The 8,140-nt window shown below is 39.0% G+C and overlaps 1 pseudogene; it reads left to right on the top strand.

Annotated features, from left to right (window-relative positions):
* The first annotated feature begins 585 nt into the window (after nt 1-585).
* On the top strand, nt 586-7,864 carry LOC110543271 (isocitrate dehydrogenase [NADP] cytoplasmic-like; annotated as a pseudogene).
* The last annotated feature ends 276 nt before the right edge of the window (nt 7,865-8,140 follow it).

Genomic DNA, 8,140 nt, shown 5'->3' with positions numbered 1-8,140 from the left:
GGAGAAGACAGGAGAAGGGAGAAGGGAAGGATTTTATTTTTCTTTCCCTGGTTTGTGAAATGCCCAATCCTGATAAACTAGGACAGCAAGTTAAAATTGTATACCAATTTCATTTAAGACTCTTACTGATCTTAAGTAAGCTTGTTCTCAGTGTGGACAGACTGCTTCCATTACATTGTCTCTCCTTGAGTTTATCTCTGGAGATAACATTTGTTCCCTTTGATTCAAAGATTCTAGCAAAAGCATGTCTTATTGTGGTTGAATATTTACTGTGTAGGGCTGATTATTCAGAAAGATGTCAAGACTAAGCTGACAGAAATCATCAAAATAAACTGCTATAACTTTTGAGATGGTAGCAAGAGAAGGCATGTGTAGTGATGCTCAGTGGTACATTACATGTTCTCCTGAGGGTTATGGAGGGAAGAAAGACAGACAGACAGAAAGAAATGAAGAAAGAAACAAAGAAGCAAAGAAAGAGGATTTTTCTAAAATTACCAAGGCAGTCACAAAGGTTGTGGTGGATGCTGAGCCAGCTGGGGGCTAGGTCCAGACAGCTTATGTGCCTGCAGTTGTGAGCCGGGTTATATGTCCAGGAAAATCTATGGTGGTTCTGTGGTGGAGATGTAAGGGGATGAAATGGCATGAAACATCTGGGAATTGATTAAAGAAAAACCCAGTCTTCTCTATGTCGAACTGGATCTGCATAGTTATGACTTAGGCATAGAGAATCATGTGGCCACCAGTGACTAGGTCTCTAAGGACACTGCAGAGGCAATAAAGAAATACAACATTGGTAACAAGTGTGCTACTATCACCCCTTGATGAGAAGAGGATCGGGGAGTTCAAGTTGAAACAAATGTGGAAATCACCAAATGGCACCATCTGAAACATTCTGGGTGGCACTGTCTTCAGAGTAGCTAATATATGCAAATATCCCCCAGTGTTGACAGGCTGGGTAAAACCCATCATCATTGGCTCTCATGCTTATGGGGACCAATATTGAGCAACTGATTTTGTTGTTTCCAGGCCTGAAAAAGTAGAGATAACCTACACATCAAACGACAGAAGCCAAAAGGTGGCATACATGCTACGTAACTTTGAAGAAGGTAGTGGTGTTGTCATGGCATGTACAACCAGGACAAATCAGTTGAAGATTTTTCACACAGTTCCTTCAAAATGGCTCTGTTCAAGGGATGGCTTCTGTATCTAAACACCAAAAACATGATTCTGAAGAAGTATGACAAATGCTTCAAAGTTATCTTTCAGGAGATCTATGACAAGCAACACACTATTCCAGTTTGAAGCTCAGAGGAGCAGTGTGAGCACAGGCTCGTTGATGACATGGTGGCCCAAGCTGTGAAATCAGAGGGAACGCTTCATCTGGGACCGTAAAAACTATGATGGCAATGTGCAGTCAGACTCCATTGCCCAATGTTATGGCTCCCTTGGCACAATCACCAGTGTGCTGATTTGTAGAAGCAGAGGCTGCCCATGGCACTATAACACCGCATGTACCAGAAAGGACAGGAGACATCCACCAACCCCATTGCTTCCACTTTTGCCTGGCCCTGAGCCTTAGCACACAGAGCAAACAATAAACAATATTGAGCTCAGCTTCTTTGCAAAGTCTGCATTGAGATTACTGACTGACTTTATGAATAAGGGCTTTGCTGCTTGCATTAAAGTGTTGGTATAATGTTCTTGTGGAATGTATACAATTTACCCTTGTTCACTCAAATGCTGATTTCTCTATCCCATTATTTGGTTTCAATCTGGACATTGCATGGCATTGTGATGTTTATTCTAAGCATCACCTGTCTCAAGCTTGTGTAAACATGCCACCATTTGTGCTCTGTATTTTCAATAAAACAAACAGCCAATGCTGAACAATAGAGAGAATAGGGTGGGACATCCTGGCCCGGAGGGGAGGAGAAGGAAGTGAGTGGGAAGAGAGGAGAGCAGAGATCAGCAGGACAGGACTTGGGACCATGAGGGGAGATGAACCAGGCCAAGGATATGATTAAAAGCAAGTATAATGTTGGAAATTCTGAATGGGATGAAGCTATGCAGGCTTGGAGGTTTAGGAAGGTGTAAACATTGCCCAGCATTGTGCTGTAGGTTAATTAAATAAATCCTAGTCTCTGTGTGGTGATTTGGGTATACAGCTGGTTTAGGAATAACTGCAGTTTAACTAAAAGATGAACCAGTGATAAGTATTAATAATCAACAACAAATGGTGTACTAACGTGTGGCAGAATTTACAGCAATCTAGTAAGAATTTACATAGAAAGGAAAAATATAGAGCAGGTTTTTAGTTCTGTTCCTTAAAAACAAGGCAAAGGCAGTTCCTAAACAAGGAGCTCACAGATTCATGATTAGACAGACCCCCTGCAGAGTCCCAAGGCCTCCAGCAAGCTGCAGAAAAACAAAAATTCAAATATATTCAAATCGCAGACAGGCAGTGTCTTTAGGTACAGGATAAAACTGGCTCTTTAACAAGAAAGCTTCTTAAAGCTGTAAGACCTGGGGTCTCACAGCTCAGGAGTTTAATCGCGCCCTTCCCAGAAACTCCCCCAGACCAAGACTCATTGCAAAAGCAAGAGGTTTATTTACCATTGTAAAATGGGGTCACCCCCGCTGGTCAGCAAAGAGTGGCACCGGGAGACAAAGGCCTTTAGGTTTTTAAAAGAAAAATTGCGGGAGATTTGAAGTTTTAGTTTTGGCAATTTAGGATTGGATGAGAAAGCTATAAAGTAAGATAATTGGTTAGTCTTAGTTCAAGCTTGGCCAGTCCTGCCAAGTGTGGATGCAGCGGCAATTGAAGGTGGGGGTGGTTAGCTCATCCTTGAAAATTAGTGCTGCGGGCTCTTGGCTGGAGGTCAAAAGCTAATCAGAAGAAGTCTAGGTTTGTTGCTAAGAAACGCTATCTCAAGGACAAGGGTCTGGTCCTTCTTTTGCTGAGTGAAGGTCATTGCTTGCTTGCCCTTTTTTTATATCTGTCCTCACGGATAGGGTCACATTTCTCACATTTCTTCACTGTCTGGAAAGGTACTAAGAGGCTTTAGCTTAACCTGGACCTAAAACTCAAAACTATAGGCTTTAGAAGACATATAGGTTACAAAGTTATCCTAACCCTTTCAAAGCCAGACTTTCACCAAGGCAGAAAATTCAATCCTTTTGAGAAGGGGGTTCTTGTTCATCTGAAGAGCAAACATTTGTGGACCCAATAACTTCCCAGAGTGAGGAAGGGGTCAGGATCCAGTGAGGAAGGCAGAAAAATACCTCTCCCTAGAAACAGGAGCCAGAGATAGACTTAGAAACCTCAAGCATCTGAACTGGTAAGGTCTGAGAGGGAAGCAGGTTCTAAGAAAGTAAAGTCCTTAGGGAAAGATTTTGATATTAAAAATGATAATTTTCCATTGTATGGTTTTGGCTTCTTTGTCATAAATCAAGTTTCCATAGGTGTGTGGATTCTGGGTCTTCTATTTGGTTCCATTGACTCACCATTCTGCTTCTATACCAATACTATGCAGTTTTTATTACTATTGCTCTGTAGTATAGCTTGAGATCAGGAATGGAGATACCTCTAGATGATCTGTTGTTGTACAGGATCGTTTTGGCAATTCTGGGTTTTTTTTTGTTTGTTTGTTTTGTTTTTCCATATGAAGTTGAGAATTGCCTTTCAAGGTCTGTAAAGAATTGTGTTGGTATTTTGATGGGAATTGCATTGAATTTGTAGACTGCTTTTGGCAGGATGGCCATTTTCGCTATGTTAATGCTATAGATCCATGAGCATGGGAGATCTTTCCATTATCTGATATCTTCTTCAATTTCTTTCTTCAGAGACTTGAAGTTTTTTTCAAACAGATCTTTCACTTGCGTGGTTAGAGTCACACCAAGGTATTTTATGTTATTAGTGGATATTGTTGTTTCCCTAATTTCTTTCTTGGCCCTTTTGTCTTTGGTATACAAAAGGGCTTCTGATTTATTTGAATTAATTTTGTGTCTAGCCAGGAAACAGGACAGGAGCCTACCACAGAGGGCCTCTAAAAGAATCTACCCAGCAGTGTATCAAAGCAAATGTTGAGGCTCATAACCGAACTTTGGGCAGAATACAGGGAATCCTATGAAAGAAGGGGGAAATAGGAAGAAATGGAGAGGAGAGGAGCACCACATAGAGAGCAATAGAACCAAAATATCAGGCCACAGGGGTCTTTTCTGAGACTGATACTCCAACCAATGACCATTCATGGATATAACCTACAATCCCTGCTCAGATGTAGCCCATGGCAGCTCAATATCCAAGTGGGTACCCTACGAAGTGGAACAGGGACTGACTCTGACATGAACTCAGTGGCAGGCTCTTTGACCACTCACCCATGAAGGAGTAAGCAGCCTTGCCAGGCCATAGAGGATGACAGTGCAACCAGTGCAACCAATGAGACCTGTAAGCTAGGGTCAGATGAAAGGGGAGGAGGATCTCCCCTATCAGTGAACTTGGAGAGGGCCATGGGAGGAGATGAGGGAGGGAAAGTTGGGTTGGGAGGGAATGAGAGAGGAGGCTACAGCTGGGATACAAAATAAATAAACTTTAATTTATATAAAAACAAAAAATTTAATTAAAAAGATAATTTTCTATGCTGAAAATGGAGGAAGACACAGTGACACAGTGCTTCTGGATACCATTTGAATTTGTTTCTCTTTGCATACAAATAATTTTTTACTGATGATTTTAGTTTTGTATATCCTCTTTGGAAAAGGTCAAGATAAGACAGACTTGGAGAAAGAAGAGACTGAGAAAATAGATGCTAAATTAAAGACCATAGAACAGAGGTTGGGGGAATCCTTGAATCAAAATAGAGGCCTTCAGACCAATCCAATCTGGTACTTACTGTTAGGCCCAGCAGGAGCCTAATGGGCTCAGCAGGGGCTTAACTACCGAAAGAAGCCCTTGCAAATTGGGGCTTGCCAATTTTAAAATGTTTAAATGAAATAAGTAGTACACCTACTAAGTGGAATTTAGAAAGGACTGCTGAAAACAGTCCTTTCTAAAACAGCATATAAAGTTCTTAATTCTAAAATGGAGAACAGGGAATGTTTTAGGCTGGGGAAGAGGTTTTGTGTATATTTATGCAGGAGAAGAGAAAACATGGGTTCCATCAAAACTAATAAAAATCAGATATGACAGAGGAAGACCACTTGAAGATCTTGGCCACACACAAGAAGAGAAAAATCAGGAAGACTAAAACAGAAATGTAACATAAAGTGCTGATCCCTTTACATGGGAATAACTCTGACACTGACTGAGACATAAAAATGTCTCCAGCCCAAACTTCAACAATACATGACAATAAATCCTTGGCTACAATTTCCTCAAAATATATTATACCATTCTTTTAATTGGCATAGATAAAATTGGTTTACAGTTTAGTTTTATCCTGTACATCTCATACATTTATAATTTTAGGACTGTATAGTACTTGTGAGAATTTATATGTTTGGAGAACAAAAAGACTGGACACTAGAGACACTGGATCAAACCTGATGGAATTCATCCTTCCAGCATGCTAAGAAGTTGACACATCTGTTCCAGCATCTTGCATGTTCCAATATTCTGGTTGTTCCTGGCTCAGCTGCTTCAATTGCTATTTCTCATCAATGCCTGCTCCCAAGAGAGCTTTGAAGAAAGCTACTAATCTCAATTGGTGCAACATTTTAGACTATTCTAAACAGGACTTCTATTAAGCCTAAAATTTCTCAGCATTCAAAGACTGGACCACAAATCTTAATGCTTGCTTAATTAACCATTTTCCCCAATTTCCTTTGGGCCCCCTAATATGATTTTTGCATGTCCAAAAAATCAGCTAGAAAAAATTCATGAGAATGATGTCCAATTTCCTTTAAGGGGGTTGGATAGGTTTTTTTGTTGTTTTCTGGCGCTATGAAAATTTAATGTCATTGGGAGATGGTTATAAATTATTAGTGGTCTTATTCAGAGAGAAAGCAAGGTTAAACTCAGGGATTTCTCTCTTGCCCTTTTTCTCTTCTCTATCTTTCCTTTTTAGATAAGGAGAAAAGGGGTTGGAAAGAAATAAAGGGGAATACAGGGATATCTTATAGGAATGATACAACAAAAGGTAGATTATTGAATCTACTCAATTTAAGGTTTTATTTGTTATTTTCAAATAAGGTTATTTTTTTAACTCTGGTGTAGGATTTTGTATATTGATGCAAAAATCTATTTTTAATACATTGCTAAATTTTACTATACTGATACAAATTCAAGTTTACTTCCTATAAGGTATTAGGTTTAGGTATTAGGTAATGAAAGGTACTCGCTAGTTAATAAACTCATAGTCGTGTCATACTCATCTAATTTATCATGAGAATATACATCCTAGGTTTAACAGATAGATACGATTTTGTAGACAGGTCGATTACATAAAAATAGGTAAGTCCTCAAAACCTTCAGAAACCTAAAGAATATGGAATTAAAAAAGTCTTTATTATTTTAAAGATTCTTTGACAATGAGACAGGCCATCTCCTGGCATCACCCCACCCACCTCAAAGAAGATGATGAGCTTTGAAGAACCTCCATATGGAGATGGCTTCAAATGTGGCAAACGAGCCACCCAGGCAAAAAGAAAATGCCCTCATTTTTCATCAGACAGAATTCTGCCAAATATGGGCAAGCTTAAATGCAGGACAAGTTGACTGGAAAGCTCTGCCAAGAGAGGGTAAGCAAGTCCTAAATAGTTCCTGCTTCACATTTATGTCTGTCAAATATTCTCAGCCAGAAGGCTGAAGATGATGCTCCAGTGTTATAGAGAGTTATGGGTGACTGTTCAGGCAGCTAACTGTCTCTGTCAATTTTTATTTTTTGGAAGCTGCTAACATACACTTTCTATTTACTCCAGTAACTAATTTTATTCCTTCTCAAGTCTCTGGTGGGGTTGAAGACCAAATAGTTATAGTTCCACAATTAATCTTAAGTTGTTTTGAATTTAAGAAAATGTTTTCATATAGGTAATACCAATAAAGATAAAAGTTAATTTAGGTATAGAACTCTAAATTTGTCAAGATAGGCTAGATAAACACATACTTTCTCTTAAATTGCTAAATGCACCTGAACTGGACATTGCACATGTACATCTTACCCAATAGTTTTCATAACTTTTATAATTATTATTGTATTGAAAGAAAAGGAGCCTTTATTGGACTTAAAGGGGTAATGTTTTTAAGGTATGTATACAATTTACCCTTGTTCATTCAAATGCTGATTTCTCTACCCCACTCTATGGTCTCAATCTGGACATTGCATTGTGCTGTTTATTCTAAGCATCACCTGTCTCAAGTTTGTGTAAACATGCTACCATTTGTTCTCTTTATTTTCAATAAAGCAACCAACCAGTGCTGTGCAATGGAGAGAATAAGGTCATGGTCCAGAGGGGAGGAGAAGGAAGTGAGTGGGGGGAGAGGAGAGCAGAGATCAGCAGGACAGGACTTGGAACCATGGGGAGAGATGAATCGGATCTAAGATATGATTAAAAGAAGTGCAATGTTGGAAATTCTGAATGGGATGAAGCTATGCAGGCTTGGAGGTTTAGGAAGTTGTAATCATTGCCCAGCATTGTGCTGTAGGTTAATTAAATAAATCCTAGTCTCTGTGTGGTGATTTGGGTATACAGCTGGGTTAGGAATGGCTGCAGTTTAACTAAAAGATAAATCAATGATAACTATCAATAAGCAACTACATTAAACGCTTACCCATTGTACCACCTTCTGACTACTTGAATACATTTGAGTTCATGGACAAACTTAGAAAAAAACTTGAAGGCCAAACTAGCTCAGACTAAACTTTAAGGTCAAAGCTGTGCTTAGGATAAGTCTCTGAGGTAACTGGATCCACAGGTTTGCATTTTTAAATGACACTCAAGGATAAAAACAAAAAACCAAAATCATTTTGTAATTTGTTTAGAAGAAAAATTTGAACTGTTCTGTATGTTTACAGCCTTTTTCATTTTCATACAATTATTGCCACTTTAATGAATGTGGCAGGGGATCTTTGTTTGTTTTTCTAATCATATTTTATTGTGTAATAGCAGTCTAGGAATTACGTTAGTTACCTGTTTACATTAA

This window comes from Meriones unguiculatus, chromosome 7, assembly GCF_030254825.1.
Source record: "Meriones unguiculatus strain TT.TT164.6M chromosome 7, Bangor_MerUng_6.1, whole genome shotgun sequence".
Taxonomy (NCBI): Eukaryota; Metazoa; Chordata; class Mammalia; order Rodentia; family Muridae; genus Meriones; species Meriones unguiculatus.
The sequence above is the reverse complement of the archived record's forward strand: the minus strand, read 5'-3'. Positions and strand labels throughout refer to the sequence as shown.